General features: G+C 40.1%; 1 pseudogene; it reads left to right on the plus strand.

Moving 5' to 3' along the window:
* Positions 1 to 18,775, plus strand: part of LOC139311823 (zinc finger protein 721-like) — a 74,767-nt pseudogene that overhangs the window by 22,461 nt on the left and 33,531 nt on the right.

The following is an 18,775-nucleotide window of genomic DNA, read 5'->3' on the forward strand; positions in this document are numbered from 1 at the left end:
TTTGTACACTATAACCTTCAATTTGTATGTTTTTTAATTTTGGCTGTTCACCGCCCTGAGTGCCTTCTGGGAGAAGGGCAGTATACAAATTAAATAAATAAATAAATAAAATTATTGGGGGAAATGCTAATAAAGTCTATATTTCAGTCTCTCACTCTCTCTCTCACACACACAGAGGTCCTAGCTGATCAATATATTCTAAGACTCTCTTAAATTTAGCCTTTTCTGGCCCTTGGTACACCTATTGCTGCATTGAAATTAGCTAAGAATTTTTGCATAAAGACAAATGGAAACAATGTTGCTTGATAAATCACCATTAATGCTGGCTAAAAATGGAACCCCAAATGAAGACATGGGACAAGGCAATTATGAGAACAGGAAACCTGGGAAACAGATGTGCTTAAAATACATTTAGAGCTGGATGATTATGCTGAAGTATAAATATTTTGGCTTGAATCGATAAAGTAATGCATGAGAAAAAGGGAACTTAGAAGGGAGCTGCTATGTTACTGGAAATGGAGAGTAAATGTGCTGATTGTCAACATTCCAGAAACAACCCCTCTCCAATTAAAAACTCTGAGGCAAGCATTTTCTCAAAGTTCCATTTATTATGTTGTGGATTTAATAAGACCAGCACAACTTTTCGGGGTTAATCAGAGACAATGTATATTGCGCAATAGGTTCAAAGCTCTGTACATGAAGCGTTGAACAAAGACAGAAATTAGGTATAATGGTTTTTATACCCTTCTAGACAAAGGATTCTGTTAACTCAGCAGTTTATGTGATCATATACATTTGTCATATTTAATTGACACTTCCCAATTACCGTTTCATTTTATTCTTTGCCAACAGTCATAAGTCTTTTTGCCAATTACTGAAGCATAGATTCAAATTATCTCTTGTTAATATTACATGTGGTCATACTTGATCTCTTTAACCTTCATACTGTATATCACCAAATGTCTCTTATCTCTGACAACTGAGGGGCCCCTTCTTCTGAATGTTTCTACTTCAAAGGAATTCTCTCCTTTCAACTGGAGTATAATTGGCTTCCCTCAAACAAGCACATTTCCTTTCCTACAATACTATGAATAAAGGGGGCCCTTCAGTGATCATCCAGCAGGACCCGCATTTACCTACCTACATTAATTAGAGTAGGTATACTGGCACATCTGGGAAAACCGGAATCTGAGAGTTCCGGGTTTTCCCTCAGTAATTCAAAACCCCCCAAACCATCCCCTTAATCATCAGTCGATCACATGCTCCAATCAGTATTCGTCCCATCTCGAGACAGCACTCCAACCACTCCTTCTCCAGATGCAGGATCGTCCTGACCTTGACCGAAAGGAAGAATGGTATTTTGTCTAAAACCAATTCTTCTCTGAAAATCTCCCCTCCTACTTTCCCATACAGGAGAAGGTGGCAGTGTGGAAGCTTCTGGCCTAATAGGCTTCCAAAGCTGACACTGATGATTGTTAAGTATGCCAATCTATTCATAAGCAAAGAGCAAACAGGGACCCCAGATAAGCAACACACTTAGGCAAGCAAAAACTTGACAAGATTAACTCAGATAAACACCTAGGACCGTGATGGCGAACGTATGGCACGCGTGCCACAGGTGGCACACGGAGCCATATTGGTGGGCACGCGAGCGTTGCCCTAGCTCAGCTCTGGCACGCATGCACACTCTGGCCAGCTGATTTTTGGGCCTTCTGGGCCCACCGGAAGTCAGCAAAGGGGCTGTTTCTGGCCTCCGGGGGTGGTGGGGAAGGCTGTTTTCGCCCTCCCCAGGCTCCTAGAAAGTCTCTGGAGCCTGGGGAGGGCAAAAAAAACAGGCCTACCAGGTCCACCGTGCCATCACATGCCAAAAGTGGGGGGAACATGGGGGGGGTCACGCACATGCACAGGGGAGCAGGGAGTATAAAATTATCGGTGTAGGCACGCACGCACGTGACTGTCCCACAATCCCCCGCTTTTGGCACGCGATGGCAAAAAGGTTAGCCATCGCTGACCTAGGATTTGCATTTCCCCTTTTGCCTGTAGAGCAGTGGTTCTCAACTTTCCTAATACCGCGACCCTTTAATACAGTTCCTCATGTTGTGGTGACCCCCAACCATAAAATTATTTTCGTTGCTACTTCATAACTGTAATTTTTTACTACCGGTTCTGTGGGCGTGGCTTGTTTTGTGGGCGTGGCTTGGAGGTCATGTGACTGGGTGGGCATGGCTAGCTGGTCATGTGACCGGGTGGCCATGGCTATGTGTATAGGGACTACTCAGAGGGCTGAAAAAAGACATTTCTGACAGGTTCTCGCACTTTTGACTGGTCCTCACACTTATGACCATCCTCACATTTATGCAGGTGCAGCATTCATAACAACCATGTCACCCATTTCACAACTACTTCTCTTCCCCATGGTGATAAGATAGGGCAAAAACATAAAATGTGAGGACAGTCGTAAGTTCGAGGACTGGTCAAAAGTGCGAGGACCAGTCAAAAATAACTTTTTCAGCCCTCTGAGTAGTCCATGTGCACAAAAGGACTACCCAGAGGGCTGAAAAAAGTGATTTCTGACAGGTCCTCGCACTTTTGACCGGTCTTCGCACTTATGACTGGTCATCATTTATGCCCATTGTAGCATTCTTAACAACTGTGTCACTCATTTCACAACTGCTTCTCTTCACCATGGTGACGAGATAGGGCAAAAACGTAAAATGTGAGGACAGTCGTAAGTGCGAGGACCAGTCAAAAAAAATATAAGTGTACAGAGTGTGGAAAGAGCTTCTCTCAAAGTTCTTCTCTTAATTTTCATAAAAGGAGCCACACAGGAGAGACGCCCTATAAATGTATGGAATGTGGAAAGAGCTTCCCTAGGAACAGTGACCTTGTTTTCCATAAAATGATCCACGCAGGAGAGAAGCCACACAAATGCATGGAGTGTGGAAAGAGCTTTACTAAGAACAGTCAACTTATTTACCATAGTAGGGTCCATACAGGGGAGAAGCCACACAAATGCATGGAGAGTGGAAAGAGCTTTACTAAAAACTGTGAACTTATTTATCATAGTAGAATCCATACGGGGGAGAAGCCTTTTAAATGCATGGAATGTGGAAAGTCCTTTTCTCGGGGTTCTTGTCTTAATTCCCATAACAAGATCCACACGGGAGAAGCCATATAAATCTGTGAAACATGGGGGCAGAGCCTCCTGCCACTGCTACCGGTTCGCCTGATCCGGGGCAAACTGGTAGCAACCCACCGATAGATCCAGTTGAATATGAATCCATATAAATTGTAGATTTAGTTGTTGAAATTTAAGCATTTTCTATTTACACATATGAGCGCCCGTTACTTGTCCCAGCTTCTGCCAACCTAGCAGTTCGAAAGCACGTAAAAAATGCAAGTAGAAAAATAGGGACCACCTTTGGTGGGAAGGTAACAGCGTTCTGTGCACCTTTGGCATTGAGTCATGCCGGCCACATGACCATGGTACAGTAGGAAAAGCGGGTCCAGCTAGATGATCACTGAAGGGCCCTCTTTGTTCATAGTATTGCAGAAGAGAAATTGTGCTTGCAAATGTATCCAGTTGAAATAAAAGGCAGACACATTCCTTCTTTGATGTAGAACCAGTGAGGAGAGGCCCCTCAGTTGCCCCTCAGTTGTCACAGATAAAGACATTTTGGTGATTTACACTTTGAAGGTCAGAGAGACAAGGATGATCATATTGTTGAATCAACAAGAGATAATTTGAATCTATGCTTCAGTAATCTACATAAAGAATTATTAATGTTGGCAGAGAATAAAATGAAACAGTAATTAGGAAGTGTCAATTAAAAATGACAAATGTATATGACCATATGAATTGCTGAGTTAACAGAATCCTTTGTTTGAAAATATATAAAGACTGAGGTCTCCATTTTATACTTTGTTCAGATCTTGTGGTCACAATACCAATCAATAATAAATAACTGATTGCAATAATAAATAACTGATTCTTATCTGCTCTGAAGGGATGTCTCTTTAATTCCTTCTTCCATAACAATGGAGACATTGTTATGGCTCTTCGGCTTTGAAACGGAGATGAACGGGAACAACTAGCACATATGTGCAAGGGGAAACTTTACCTTTATCTTTTCATTTACATAATGCTGAATTAGGAAAAGTTTTTTTTTAAATCTGATCTTCACAAGTGGCAGCCCCAGAGAGCTGACTTTACCAATTGAAACCAAATAATGGGCACGTGTTTTAATTATGAAAAGTGGATTTTTACTGTCATTTGAAGATCTTCAATGCTATTTCACATGAATAGGAGAACATTTTTTTTTCTTCATGTTTATCCCATTTTCCATCTGATCATGATAGAGAAGGCCCAAATTCCCCCCAAAAGTTCTATAAATGTTTAATTTTTGAGAACAAGACATGGCTTAGCTAACAAAATGTCATTCCAGGCATATTATGGGACAAGGCATAAATCAGGTTCTCAAGAACCGGACAGAACCAAGAGGAACCCACCACTGATGCTGAAGTATCAGTAAAGGAAATAGACTTTGGAAACTGTGAGGCCAGAAATAGAGGTAGGATAAGCACTCCAGGAATGCGTGGGAGACATCTGCTAGATCTGAGTGTGTTCCAAATCGCAAAACAGTTACTGCTTCTTGGACACGAAAATAACTGAACTCAAGACTTGTTTCTACTGCATAAAATAAGGATATGAGACGGGCAATAGGAACGAGGAAGTATTTGTCAGTCAAAAGTGTCTTTATGCTATGGTGGGACAGGTAACAAATAAAATAAAATAAAATAAATAAAAACACGAATCCAGTTAGATAGTCACTGAAGGGCCCTTCTTTGTTCTTAATATTGTAAGAGAGAAATTGCTTGCAATTATATTCAGAACACAGGCAAGGACATTCTTTGCCAGGATGCTTACTTCAAGGCCTCTCAGTTGTCACAGATAAGAACAGTCTACGTGATTTACACCTTGAGGTTAAAGTGACAAAGATGTCCACTTTGTTGTTTCAACAAAAGATAAAAGATATGCTTCAGTAATCTACAAAAAGAATTATGACTGTTTTGCAAAGAAACTCTGTAATGTCAATTAAAATTGATAAATGTATAGGACCATATGAACTGCTGACTTCAAAGAATCCTTTGTTTGAAACTGTATAAAACTGGAGTCTCATCATCATAACTTGGTTCAGATTTTGAGGTATCAATACCTATCTGATCCTTTATTGCAATAAATAATTAAACTGATTCTGTCTGCCCTAATTGGGATGTTTTCTTAATTCCTCATCTCCACAAAACATCTCTACAACAATGCCACAGAATCTTCCCCCACCCCCCAAAAAATCCATGTAAATGTATATAGCATGACAAGAGCTTCAGAGCCAGAGTTTCCTTTTCGCCAAAGGAGTCACAGTGGTGAGGAGGCTTATAAATTTTTGGTCCTGTGAAAAGTGACAAGGGGCTTGCAAAATATAAGTCTGATAAGTCCGCCTCGGAGGTCGTTACAACAGTGACAAGGGAGGAAATGTGGATTTTGCAGTAACCTTCCCCTGGATTGGGGAGGGAATGGAGATTTTACAGTATCCTTCCCCTGCCATTTCCACGAAGCCACACCCGCCAAGCCATGCCACGCCCACCAAGCCACACCACGCCCACCAAGCCACATCCACAGAACCGGTAGTAAAAAATTTTGAAACCCACCACTGGTAATTATCAACCTACATGGTAATAATGTAGAATTACCATATTTTTCGGACTATAAGACGCACCGGTATATAAGACACACCAAGATTTTGAAGAGGTAAGGAAGAAAAAAAAGGTTTTGCCCTCCCCGGCGCCAAGGAGCACTCTGCAGGCCTCCCAAACCCTGTGCGCATCCCATTTTTTGCATAAACGGGGCACGCAGAGGGTTTGGGAGGCTTGCAGAGCAGTAGTGGGTTGTCCCCAGTTCAGACCGGTTCTCAAGAACCGGTAGTAAAACCGGCAGGAGGCTCCGCCCACTGACCCGGACGTCATCAGGAAGCTTTTGCGCATGCGCAGAAGAGTGAAAGAAAAAGTGAGCGAAGAGGAGCACGCAAGCGCGGCCCTGTTGCGAACCGGTAGTAAAGGTAAGTAGAACCCACCCCTGCTGCAGAGTGCTCCTGGGGGCTGGGGAGGGCAAAAACGCAATGGATGGCGGATTGGGGAGGCCAAAAACGGGGTATTGTTTTGCAAAAATGGGGGTGTTTTTGCCCTCCCCAGGCCACAGGAGCACTCTGCAGGCTTCCAAAGCGTCTGCAGACCCTGTTTTTGTGAAAAATGGGCCTCTTTTTCACAAAAACAGGACGCAGGGGCGTGGCTTTGGCAGGCCAAAAATGGCTGTATTCGTATATAAGATGCACCAACATTTCCACCCCCTTTTGAGGGGGAAGTGCGTCTTATACTCCGAAAAGTATGGTAGTTAATGGAGTATTACTTGGTAGCTACCAAGTAATTGGTTGCATTGTCCGAGCGTGCGACTCATGTACCTTTCTAAACAATCAGAAAATTATTTTTAAAAGTGTGTGGAAAGAGCTTCAGGATGAAAATTTCCTCTCTCACAAAAGGAGGCAAAATGACCCAAAGCCCCTGAAATGCAGGATCAAAAAGATTTTTCAAGCTTTAGGGCCATATTTTGCTTTCCTATAGTGAGCTAAGGATGAGGACAAAGTACACATTGAACCAGTAGTGAAATCCAGTTTTTTTTTACTACTGGTTCTGTGGGTGTAGCTTGGTGGGCGTGGTGTGGCTTGGTGGACGTGGCAGAGGAAGGATACTGCAAAATCTCCATTCCCACCCCACTCCTGGAGGAAGGATCCTGCAAAATCCCCATTCCCTCCCCACTCCTGGGGGAAGGATCCTGCAAAATCCCCATTCCCTCCCCACTCCTGGGGGAAGGATACTGCAAAATCTTAATTCCCACCCCACTCCAGGGGAAGGATATTGCAATATCTCCATTCACACTCCACTCTGGGGACAGCCAGAGGTGGTATTTGCCGGTTCTCCAATCTGCTCAAAATTTCCACTGCCGATTCTCTGAACTGCTCAAAATTTCCGCTACCAGTTCTCCAGAACCTGTCAGAACCTGCTGGAATTCACCCCTGGTCCTAAGGCTTTTTTGAGTGGTATTAGTACCGTACTTCATCTTGATTGTATCCCTCTGTTAATGCAATTTAGGATTGCATTGGCTTTTTAGGCTGCCGCTGCACACAGCTGCCTCATATTTAACTGCTTGTCCACTAAGACTCCAAGATCCCTGTCACAGTTACTGCTATTAAGCCTGGTTTCACCCAGTCGATATGTGTACTTTTGTTTTTCTTGTCCATAAAGGGGAAGGGTTTCATCTGAATTCCCCATAAAAATCCACTCAGGATGCACTTGATTCTATTTGTCCACATCTAATATGAAGAACTTTCTCTCAATCTTGAATTCTGAAGACCTTGTTTTGGCTTTAGAGATTAGCTGGGGCTACTATCCACTAACAAACTGTTGGAAACTTAGGTACTTCCTGCAAGACACCTGTGACCTCATCCTGTATGAAGGGGGAGCAAGATATTTAGCTTCTTTAACAGAGCAACAGGGAGCTATAAATAATATAACCAATCAACGCTGATAGGCTATATTTCCGTGTTTTGCCACTTTTGAAAAGTATATAAGTGCTTGTTTTTCCATAAGAGGGGGTTCAGATGTTGCTATGGCTATATTGCTCTGAATCTTTTGCGCAAATAAATACAACTCTTTTTGATTCCGAGGTCTGAGTCTCATTATTCCTGCAACGCTTTTTTCATAGTTAAAAAAACTTTTACCACTCTTCCAGGAAGAAATGCATTCACTGTGTTACAGAAGAGACCACACCAGCTCTTTATCGAAAGGAAAGGTTTATTGCGCAAGGTTCAGCAGTCTTAATGTAGATGAAGCGGGATCTGATAGATGACCACTGGATAACTTTCTATTCACTCTATTCTAAAAGCAGGAAATGCATCCGGTTGGAAAAAGTACAAAGTCAGCCAAAATCCTTTTGATACCTTTAGGAGGCCTCTAAGTTGTCAGAAGATAGGAACATTCTAATGACATACAGCTTACAGGTTGGTTAGATCAAGGGTATCCACATGAGCAAGGTTCCCCTTGCACATATGTGCTAGTCGTTCCCGTTCATCTCCGTTTCAAAGCCGAAGAGCCAGCGCTGTCCAAAGACGTCTCCATGGTCATGTGGCCGGCATGACTCAATGCCAAAGGTGCACGAACGCTGTTACTTTCCCACCAAAGGTGGTCCCTATTTTTCTACTTGCATTTTTTACGTGCTTTCGAACTGCTAGGTTGGCAGAAGCTGGGACAAGTAACGGGCGCTCATATGTGTAAATAGAAAATGCTTAAATTTCAACAACTAAATCTACAATTTATATGGATTCATATTCAACTGGATCTATCGGTGGGTTGCTACCAGTTTGCCCTGGATCAGGCGAACCGGTAGTAGTGGCAGGAGGCTCTGCCCCCATGTTTCACAGATTTATATGGCTTCTCCCGTGTGGATCTTGTTATGGGAATTAAGACAAGAGCCCTGAGAAAAGGACTTTCCACATTCCATGCATTTATAAGGCTTCTCCCCCGTATGGATTCTACTATGGCAGCGGTTCTCAACCTGGGGGTCGCGACCCCTTTGGGGGTCGAACGGCCATTTCACAGGGGTCGCCAAAGCCCTCTCTCGCCCCCCCCCACGCCTTCACTCACCCTCACCCTCTGCCTCTGTTGGATCGCCCGGTCGCCGTTCGCTTACCCCGCCCACTCCCAATCTATTGCTGCCTCCGGAGTCCCAGCTGATGGCTAGAGGGAAAAAAAACTTTAAATTCTTGCCGCAGGGCTTCAAAGAGCTAGCTGCAAAGAGGTAAATTCCTGGAGCAGATTTTTTTCCCTCTAGCTATGCTGAAAAAGCGAAATTGAAAGTAAGCAGGCTGCAACGTGACAAAATGAGGCAGAGAGTTTTCTTTTTCCTCACCAAAAAAGGTAGGTGCAAAACTGCAAACAATGGGAAATTTAGGGCAAAAGAGGAGAGTTCCAAGATTTTAAAACACAAAAGAAAAAAAGCTCTATTTAACTAGGGAATTGTAATAATTGAGATACTATTAATTGGTTAAGTTGTGGTTTGGAGGAATATATGGGGGAAATTATTTGTTTTATTATTATTGGTAAATATAATTAATTGATTTGTAAGAAATTGGATTGCATGGAAATAATTGGAATATTCATGTTCATATTGATTAATATACCAAAAAGATAGTTATATAACTAATTGATTTATATTAAAATGTTGAATTCGTATTAAACAACTGTATTACATAATTAACCAATGTGAGGATGGATATAAAAATAGATGACAATGCGAAGGGGTATAATATAGAATAGAAGGGAAAAATTGAATTTGATTAAGATTAGAGATGAGGATGAAGGGTAATATTGTTTTTTTTTTAAATAGATGAGGAATAAATATGGTAAAAAGGAAATATAGAAATTGTAAATTTAATTGAAATGACTAAATACTGTGTTGGAAGAAATATCCTTCTGGGTTCTGCTCCAAGTGGGGAAAAAGACACTGGAAACATGGAGACTGCTTGGAAAGATGGTTTAATGATGGACAGGATCACATGGCTTGATGGGGCCCATTGTGTTAGTTTCTGTTGCTATTGTGTTGCAAATGTCCTTTGACAAAGGATTGACTTTCTGTCTCTGGCCCATTAACAAAGGGTGGGGGGCAGGAAGGTGGGAGCTGCTTTGTCTGTAAAATATGTTTCTCCATTTCTCATCCAGGTAGGGAAATATAATATTCTGCCTTTTTAATATTTCCCAAAATATTTCATTCTTCTAGGAAAGGGGTGGGTGCTAACCTCCTACAACTGTTTAAATTTGTGAACCGGCCAAATACTCTGTTCAAAGAAAATATGTTGTATGTTTGTATGTGTGTTTCTAATTATTGCTATTTATTGCTATTTGTTCTCTTTTATTCTTTAAAGTTTAACAATTCATTCTTTATCTTAATATCTTAATATTTGTTTGGGGTTGACTTTCTTCCCTTTCATCTTTTTTATTGTACAGCAATCTTTCTCCTCAAACCTACCACCTCTGTCTTTTCTTTCTTACTTACTTTCTCTTCCCCCCCTCTTCTTCTTCTCCCTACTTCCTCTTTCTTTCTCTTTCTCCTCCTCTCTTCCTCCCTCTCTTACCTTCACTCCTACTCTAATTTCCCTTCCCTTCCTTCATCCCTCTCTACTGCTGTATCCTTTTATGCATATGGACTACTCAGAGGGCTGAAAAAGTTATTTTTGACTGGTCCTCGCACTTTTGACCAGTCCTCGAACTTACGACTGTCCTCACAATTTACATATTTGCGCTATCTTGTCACCATGGTGAAGAGGAGCAGTTGTGAAATGAGTGACACGGTTGTAAAGAATGGTACAAAAGAATGGTACAATGGGCATAAATGATGACCAGTCATAACTGCGAAGACCGGTCAAAAGTGCGAGGACCTGTCAGAAATCACATTTTTCAGCCCTCTGGGTAGTCCTTTTGTACACAGGGACTACTCAGAGGGCTGAAAAAGTTATTTTTGACTGGTCCTCGCACTTTTGACCAGTCCTCGAATTTACGACTGTCCTCACATTTTACATTTTTTGTCCTATCTTATACCATGTTGAGGAGAAGCAGTTGTGAAATGAGTGACATGGTTGTTAAGAATGCTGCACAGGCATAAATGTGAGGATGGTCATACGTGTGAGGACCAGTCAAAAGTGCGAGGACCTGTCAGAAATGACTTTTTTCAGCCCTCTGAGTAGTCCCTATACATATAGCCATGGCCACCTGGTCACATGACCAGCTAGCCACGCCCACCCAGTCACATGACCTCCAAGCCACACCCACAAAATAAGCCACGCCCACAGAACCAGTAGTAAAAAAATTTAGAACCCACCCTTGGTTGGGGGTCACCACAACATGAGGAACTGTATTAAAGGGTCGCGGCATTAGGAAGGTTGAGAACCACTGTACTATGGTAAACGAGTAGAGTGTTTGTAGTAAAGCTCTTTCCACACTCCATGCATTTATAGGGCTTCTCCCCTGTATGGACCCTATTATGGTAAATAAGTTGACTGCTCTTAGTAAAGCTCTTTCCACACTCCATGCATTTGTGTGGCTTCTCTCCTGTGTGGATCATTTTATGGAAAACAAGGTCACTGCTCCTAGGGAAGCTCTTTCCACATTCCATACATTTATAGGGCCTCTCTCCTGGGTGGATCCTTTTATGAACAGTAAGAGAAGAATTTTCACAGAAGCTCTTTCCACACTCTGTGCACTTATACGGCTTCTCCCCTGTATTAATGTAGATGAAGCGGGATCTGATAGATGACCACTGGATAACTTTCTATTCACTCTATTCTAAAAGCAGGAAATGCATCCGGTTGGAAAAAGTACAAACTCAGCCAAAATCCTTTTGATACCTTTAGGAGGCCTCTAAGTTGTCAGAAGATAGGAACATTCTAATAACATACAGCTTAAAGGTTGGTAAGGTCAAGGGTATCCACATGAGCTAGAAGTCGTTTATCAACAGAAGATAATTTGAATCTATGCTCCAGTAATTTACAGAAGAATTATGATTGTTTGGCAAGTATAATGTAAAACTTTAGTAATTAGGAAATGTCAATTAAATATAACAAATGTATATGACCATATAAACTGCGGAGTTAACAGAATCCTTTGTCTTAGAAATGTATAAAACCAGTTGTATCAGAATTCTCTCTTTGTTTGAAATTAACATAAAAATATTTATTGAATGTACAGGGAAAACTAAAATCTAAACAGGAATTGAACTCATTAGGAATACAAATAGATTGGTGGACCTATTTGCAGATCCAATCCAAATTTAAAAAAGACAGAGATGGAAAAGGCATACACGTGGATTTACAAAAATTAGATAAAATCTTGATGGGCCAAGAAAAAGGCATGACTTCAAAAAGTTATAAATTACTAATGGAATTAGAGATAGGTGATGAGATAATCAAAGACACAATGATTGCCTGGGGGAAAAATTTTGGGTACCCAATTCACTTAGACAAATGGCAAGGGATATGGTGGGAAAATATGAAATCAGTAGTCTCCACGACCTACAAAGAAAACATTTATAAGATGATATATAGGTGGCATCTCTCCCCTGATAGACTGGCTAAAATGTTTGCTGGACAATCGGCTGTTTGTTGGAAATGTGGGCAAGAAAAAGGCACCTACTATCATCAATGGTGGACATGCCAGGAAGCAAAAAAATTTGGGGGGAAAATTAAAAAATGGCTGAATGAGATTTTAGAACAAAAAATTGAATGGTCACCAGAGACATGCTTGCTCGGCTCCAAACCAGATAAGATTAAGAAGGATTCATGGTATTTAGCTCTTCACATTATTACAGCGGCGAGATTGATATACGCTCAATTTTGGAAAAACCAGAATATCCCATCAGAGGAAGCAATCATAAAAAAGATTCTGGATTGTGCAGAAGCTGACAAATTAACCAAAAAATTAAAAGATAAGGACCAAACACAAACATGTTTATCCTGGGAGAAACTATATATTTGGCTAGAGAAGAGAATATCATAATCCAAATTAAATGTGGAAGGATTGTTAAGGAGGAAACTATATTAAGTGAGGTCGGTTAGACCTAATTGATATATAAAGAGAGATGAGTTGTTCTAGCTCCCCTTGAATGTAATATTATATTGAATACTTAGATATGAAGGTACCATCTGTACCTACCACTTGTGTGTTATTTGTAATGTTTTTTGTGTTGTATGTTATTTATATGGTGTATTGTTATTTCTTTGTTTTTAATGGAAAATGTAAATAAAGACTATTTAAAAAAAAAAGAATTCTCTCTGTTCAAAGCTTCATGTACAAAACTGGCTCTGAACCTTGCACAATAAAGCTGTCTCTGGCTGACTTAGGAATGTTGCTTTGTCCTCATCATTCCACAATAGTCTGAACCCCGAGGGGTTGTTACATACAGGCTTATATACTCTTTTCAGTCAGGATATACATTCAGGATGTATGCATGATTACCATATTAATGTGAATAAAGTAGGAATCATACAGGGTCAGTTACATGAACACTAAAGGACCCTCTCTATTCACATTATTATAAGGGAGAAATGTGCTTCTTTGGAGATTAGATTAAAAATCAGCTAAATCCCATTATTGGTAATATATCTTCTGATGAGGCCTAGCTGTCACGGAAGGACCGCCATATGGAAAACATCTGAGGGGCCTCAAGTGTCAAAGACACAAAGACATGTATGTTACAAAGAGTTAGTTATTGCAATAAATCTCCTGTATTAGTAATTACAGAACTAAGGAAGGTTGTCTAGCTAAAGATAATCTTATAAACTAGAAAATAATGGATCTTAGTAACAAATGGAATTTATAAAAGGAAGGTTGATGAATAATCTTTAAAAGGGGAGTTAAAGAGTGTGAGGGAGTTTTGAATCTTGTAGTAAGTTAGTTTATTTTAGCTTATGTTTGTTAAATGTTATACCCTGTTTTTGCTCTGGGAAGTCAGTGTGTGGGGGGTGGGGAGGGGGGGTTGAAGGATGGTTGAGGATAAAATTGTTGTTGAAAAAAATTTTTTTTTACTAAAATAAAAAGATAGATAAATGTATTAATAGAAAAGTAAGAAATTTGGGGGGAATGTCACAATAAATGGAATGATAAAATTAAGATGATAAATACTGGCGGAATAACAAGAAGATACAAAAGATATATTCAAATTATACACTGTATGATTGATTAAGAATTGTATGTTTGTTTATAAAATAAAAAACCTTTTTAATAAAAAAAAACAATGTCACATAGGCAGTGGTGGGATTCAATTTTTTTAACAACCGGTTCTGTGGGTGTGGCTTATTTGGGTGGGCATGGCTTGGTGATCATGTGACGGAGGGTGTGGCTATGTGTATAGGGACTACTCAGAGGGCTGAAAAAAGGCATTTCTGACCAGTCCTCGCACTTTTGACTGGTCCTCACACTTACGACCATCCTCACATTTATGCCCGTTGCAGCATTCTTAACAACTGTGTTACTCATTTCACAACTGCTTCTCTTCACCATGGTGACAAGATAGGGCACAAAACGTAAAATGTGAGGACAGTCGTAAGTGCGAGGACTGGTCAAAAGTGCGAGGACCGGTCAAAAATAACTTTTTCAGCCCTCTGAGTAGTCCATATGCACAAAAGGACTACCCAGAGAGCTGAAAAAAGTTATTTCTGACAGTTCCTTGCACTTTTGGCCGGTCCTCACACTTATGACCGGTCATCATTTATGCCCATTGCAGCATTCTTAACAACCATGTCACTCATTTCACAACTGCTTCTCTTTACCACAGTGACAAGATAGGGCACAAAACGTAAAATGTGAGGACAGTCGTAAGTGCGAGGACTGGTCAAAAGTGAAATTAATGAAACTTCTGGACTTGTGGAGAAGGACATCCATCAATTGAAGGAGCTGGCCCAAAATATTGGCTATGATCAGTCATTCTTAGATTTTTCTTGGCCCATATGCACAAAAGGACTACCCAGAGGGCTGAAAAAAGTGATTTCTGACAGCTCCTCGCACTTTTGACCGGTCCTCACACTTATGACTGGTCATCATTTATGCCCGTTGCAGCATTCTTAACAACCGTGTCACTCATTTCACAAGTGAGGTGCTTCATGTGACCGGGTGGCCGTGGCTAGATGGTCGTGTGGCATCGCTTCTTTGCCCTAATAACAGTTTGCTGCAATGGTCATAAGTATGAAAAACAGTCATAAGTCACTTTTTCCAGTGCCACTGTAACTGTTGTAAGTCAAGGATTACCTGTACAAAAATACAAAAAGCTTAAAGAATTAAACTTGACCAAAAACCAGTTTTAGACCAAAAGTCAGAAAGGGTATGTCAAGTCACGTTTGAATGTCAATCTTTCTAGCTAGCCAAGAAGCCTTGCTGAGTGTCACTCATCTTGGTTCCTTGTCATTAAAAGCTTCTGCTTTGTTATTCAATTATTTCTTCAAAGTGCTGATCATTGCACCCTGGCTGGGAGAACTCCAACAGGGGAGTCTTTCCTCCCAACAGCGGTGTAAAAAGCTTAAAACAACCCTTCCCCTCAGGGGTGGGATTCAAGTAATTTAAGAACCGGTTCTCTCCCCTAATGATTTCTTCCAACAACCAGTTTGCCAAACTGTTCAGAAAGTTAACCGGTTCTCCCGAAGTGGTTGAACTGGCTGAATCCCACCACTGCTTGTTGTCAAACAAACAAACAAACAAACAAAAAATCACTCTGAGAACCTCCGGACTGGAAGCGACAGTAAATCTAAGCATACTGCAGGAGAGGCAGTTTCTCTAAGCAGGGCAAAAAAGATTAGGCTAGGAAACAACAACGAATGTTGTAATCCTTTATCCCTGTAAAGTGGAAAAAAAACAACAAAAGGAGATTTCTTTTAACAACCGGTTCTCTGAACTGCTTAACTGCTTAACTACTTAACAATCAGGTTCTACCAGTGGTAGAATCCCACCACTGCACGTAGGCATTGAGAGCGGGGACTTAATCCCATTAGTCCTCTCATTCAACAATGTCAGGTAGGCATTGTTCCACTTTAACTGCCCCGTTTCTTCCCCCCCCCAACCTTTTCTAACCCACATGTGTGAGACAAAGAGGGAGGAATGAAAAGTGAAGGTAAGAAATCTGTTATTAGTGCAAAATTTTGTTTTGAAATTTGTCTGTGCGTCTGTCATTCTTTGTTTTTGCTAACTCACTTGTTATTAAAGTAGGAAAAGCGGGTCCAGCTAGATGATCACTGAAGGGCCCTCTTTGTTCATAGTATTGTAGAAGAGAAATTGTGCTTGCAAATGTATCCAGTTGAAATAAAAGGCAGACACATTCCTTCTTTGATGTAGAACCAGTGAGGAGAGGCCCCTCAGTTGCCCCTCAGTTGTCACAGATAAAGACATTTTGGTGATTTACACTTTGAAGGTCAGAGAGACAAGGATGATCATATTGTTGAATCAACAAGAGATAATTTGGATCTATGCTTCAGTAATCTACATAAAGAATGATTAATGTTGGCAGAGAATAAAATGAAACAGTAATTAGGAAGTGTCAATTAAAAATAACAAATGTATATGACCATATGAATTGCTGAGTTAACAGAATCCTTTGTTTGAAAATGTATAAAAACTGAGGTCTCCATTTTATACTTTGTTCAGATCTTGTGGTCACAATACCAATCAATAATAAATAACTGATTGCAATAATAAATAACTGATTCTTGTCTGCTCTGAAGGGATGTCTCTTTAATTCCTTCTTCCATAACATTATTGTTGTAGAAAGAGAAGACTGAAGAACATTCCTGGGTCAGCCAGAGTCAGTTTATTGCGCAGTTTCAGAACCAGATTTGTATCTGCAATTCTGAATAAAGGAAGAGTTCTGATACAACTGCTTTTATACATCTCCAAGACAAAGGATTCTGCTGGCACAGCAGTTTTCTATATATGGTTAGCATACATTTGTTACATGATAATTGACACTTTTTAAATTACTAAATTCCTACATAATAATATAATAATAATAATAAATTTATTTACGGTCACAGACCAAAATGCAAGCATAGCTACAGAAAAACATAGGAAAAGGAACATCACGAACAGCCGGTACATGAGATAATCTCAGCTAAACATCCTCCTCTTCTGTAATCACTGATGCATAGATTCATGGCTGGCCTTGGTTTAATAAGTAACTTTTTGTTTTAGATGGATGTCTCTGCATCCTTGACAGATAGGCTCCTCAGAAGATATATATTCCATATGGATGTCCTTGTATCCTTGTGTCTTTGACAGCTAGGCCCCTCAGAAGATATATGTTGCCAAGAATGGAATTTAGATGACTTAGTGTAATCTCCAAACAAACACATTTCTTTCTTATAATAATGTGAATAAAGAGGGTCCTTCAGTGTTCATATAGCTGACCCTGTACTATTCCTACATCATTCACATTACCCTGGTTACACGGTAGCTGAGATCTTTTCTGAAGGAATTGTTTGCTGTTCTCCCTTTTCTTAAATGAGGAAACATCTGCATTATATTTGTGGGTGATCGCTGTGGAGATTTTCTTTTCTACACCTTGGTAAATGTCTTGAGTGCAATTTCTTTCTTTCTTTCTGCCAAAAACTCAAGGGATTTTCCTCAAGCTGGACAGCATATTCAAGGGAATGCAAATCTCATTCTGCCTTTGAAATTGTATCTGAGTAGGAAAGGGAGGGGTTTTTTAACCGATTTATTTATGTTCTTTTAACCATTTTTTTCCCTGCTTACAACTTTTGCCTGAGAAGGGAGGGGCACTGTGGCATCAGATCTCTTCTCTTCTTTCCCTCAAAATACATTTAAAAAAAAAAGTGCTACAAGACATGAAATTATGAAATTATGAAATTATGAAAACATGAAAATGGAATTAATCAGGGAGAAAACCAATCTAGGACTAAGGAACAATCCTAGGAAATTTTATTTACAGCATGTGTTTTTGGAACTCCTTGCTACTGCAGAAGAGATGATTAATTAATTTATACCAGTGGGGAAATCCAAATTTTTTTACTACCAGTTCTGTGGGCATGGCTTGGTGGCCATGGCTTGGTGGGCGTGACAGGGGAAGGATACTGCAAAATCTCCATTCCCTCCCCGATCTGGGGCCAGCCAGAGATGGTATTTGCCGGTTCTCCGAACTACTCAAAATTTCCGCTACCGGTTCTCCAGAACCTGTCAGAACCTGCTGGATTTCACCCCTGGAGAAAACCGATCTAGGACTAAGGAAGATTTCCTGACTGTTGAGACTAATTTGTTGTGGATTTAATAAGACAAACACAACTTTTGGGTTAATCAGAGACAGATTTTATATATTGCGCAATAGGTTCAAGGCTCTGTACATGAAGCGTTGAACAAAGACAGGAATTAGGTACAATGGTTTTATACCCTTCTAGACAAAGGATTCTTTGAAGTCAGCAGTTCATATGGTCCTATACATTTATCATTTTTATTTGACATTACAGAGTTTCTTTGCAAAACAGTCATAATTCTTTTTGTAGATTACTGAAGCATATCTTTTATCTTTTGTTGAAACAACAAGTGGACATCTCTGTCACTTTACACCTCAAGGTGTAAATCACGTAGACTGTTCTTATCTGTGACAACTGAGAGGCCTTGAAGTAAGCATCCTTGCAAAGAATGTCCTTGCCTGTGTTCTGAATATAATTGCAAGCAATTTCTCTCTTACAATATTAAGAACAAAAAAGGGCCCTTCAGTGACTATCTAACTGGATTCGTGTTTTTATTTATTTTATTTTATTTTATTTGTTACCTGTCCCACCATACTCCCCCCTCTGAGAGTTTGTCTTAAGCATAAACTCTCACAACTTACTTATAAGTATAACTACTGAGTATAAAAAGTTCCAATAAACAACTCTATGATATAAAAATGCTAACAAAATATAAGAATTAAAGGCATATAAAAGATTATATATGATTGTTTCCATTCTTCTAAGTCTTAGGAAGATTCTCTCCATCTTTCCACTGGTCCCATTTTCACATATGGATCTACAGCAGGATCTGTAAGTCCTTCCATAGTGTAGGAACCAAGTTGATTAAGAAAATGTTCTATCAAAGCTAGTTCCTTTTCAACTTGAATCTCTTTTACTGCTCTTATTTA

The sequence above is a fragment of the Pituophis catenifer genome, unplaced genomic scaffold (genome assembly GCF_029215685.1).
Source record: "Pituophis catenifer annectens isolate HBS135680 unplaced genomic scaffold, rPitCat1.0.hap2 SCAF_2, whole genome shotgun sequence".
Classification (NCBI taxonomy): domain Eukaryota; kingdom Metazoa; phylum Chordata; class Lepidosauria; order Squamata; family Colubridae; genus Pituophis; species Pituophis catenifer.